This window comes from Cyprinodon variegatus, unplaced genomic scaffold (genome assembly GCF_000732505.1).
Source record: "Cyprinodon variegatus isolate N-32 unplaced genomic scaffold, C_variegatus-1.0 Scaffold369, whole genome shotgun sequence".
NCBI lineage: Eukaryota > Metazoa > Chordata > Actinopteri > Cyprinodontiformes > Cyprinodontidae > Cyprinodon > Cyprinodon variegatus.
The window spans coordinates 800,631-802,622 of NW_015150822.1; positions in this window are offsets into that span (position 1 = coordinate 800,631).

Sequence of the window (1,992 nt, forward strand, 5' to 3'; positions counted from 1 at the left end):
CGGAGTGTCTCGGTAACCGCAGCCGGACAGCTCAGCAGCCGGTGAGAGAGGTTTACGTCTTTTTAATGACTTGGAATCCTTGCGGCGCCGCACACACCGCACCGCAACGGTAAGACCGGAGTCTGTGTGAGCCTGGGGTAACATTGCGCTGTATGCTTTTTTCTCAATGTTGCTTTACAAATATATTCTTTGTGATTTAATTAGTCGAATTTTATAAACGATGATTTGGCTGACATCTTATCCCGTTCTCAGACAACCACTTGTGACTTTCAATCGAAGTGCTGCAGCCCGGGCGCAGGTGAAAGGGGTGGGTGTGACAGCGGTAAAAAAAAAAAACCAAACCAAAAAAAAACATGCATTTACCAATGAGACAGGTTATGGCTTGGATTTGAATCCAAGCATCCAATAAAAAGAAGGATCTTAAAGAAACTGATAATATTCTGATGATTAGCGTTATTTCCACAGTTGTCATCTTGACCGGTCTTGAAATAAAATGCCGAGTCCTCAGCGCCCGAGACCGAGACAAGACCGAGACCAAATGCGGTCAAGTTCGAGACGAGACCGAGACCATCAAAAAATGGTCTTGAGACAAAGACCGATCTCGAGTACTACAACACTGCCATTAGGTATTCCGTGCTGACCGGACTTTTCCTTTAAAAAAGACTCTTGTAAGTAACAACTGGAACAAGATATACACTTTATAGAGAGTTAATTTAACACATTCAGAGTGAGACCAAATACATTTGGGTTGGTGTTAAATTTAACACCTATGCTAGGTCCACACTGCACACTTTGAGCAGCAGAAGTAGTAGGTTTACATGCAGTCTATAGTCCGCTTTTACACTAACCCTCTGAAATCCATGTGTGCTGAGTTCAGACTGAGCTTGGATCAGTTTAACGTGCCAAGCACGGTTCTGTAATGATCTCAGAATGTAGGACCCAGAATTCAAGGCGAGACAGGCAGTGGGAAAGTTCAAAGCGTTTATTAAACAAAACAGGTGTGCGGGGCTGCTCGTCTGCTGCGCGGCGGATCTCTGATTCAAAGTTCAGTCCATTCGCGGAGGTTTGACCGCAGTTGCGGCGGGCGACGCCCCCAGAGTTCCTAGAGAGCGAGCAGCAGACACCGAGCAGCAACAGAGTCCAGAAGACAGTTCCAGGTTCAGAAGCCGGTAGAATCCAGGACCAGATGCGACAAACAGAGCAGGCAGGGGCAAGGCAAAACTCGAGATCCACAAGGCAGAAAAACTGGTCATAATCCGGAAAACAGACAGACTAAAGATTGCTAGGGAACGTCTCACCAAAACACACGAATAACCTGGCACTGATGGGAGGCAAACACACAACTTAAATAGTAGAGGAACCAGGTGAAAATGATCGGCGATAATCAGCCGCAGAACCAATTAGAAAGGGAGCAAGGAGCAAAGGAAAAAACCAAACCATCAGCGCCAAGATCACGACAGGTTCGTTACAACTGTTTACGCATCACGCTAGCACGGGTGCTCCCCTCCTAGTGACGATTAACATGGCGGTGGCTGTAACATTCAGGAAGTTTGGTTATAATTGTGATCATTTGTTGTTTGCAGGAAGTGATGTATAGCAGGCAGCCTTTGGTGAATTTACTTGACAGAGTTGGCTTTTGGGAGATGGATACGACAAACGGAAAACAACAATGTAAAATATGATGGTGGTGATGGTTGCAGACATCCCAAGTCTCCCGGAAGTTCCGGGAGATGGTGTAAATGAAACTGTAAATGTGTGAGGAGATTTGTGTGTCTGTACAACAATTTGCAAATGTGCAAAACTACTTGTGAGTGTGTAATCTGGTTTGCAAATGTGTAAAAAATCCACAAATCTGTATTCAGATCTACAAATATGTACTGAGATTTGTAAATGTGTAAAAAATCCACAAATCTGTATTCAGATCTACAAATATGTACTGAGATTTGTAAATGTGTAAAAAATCCACAAATCTGTATTCAGATCTACAAATAT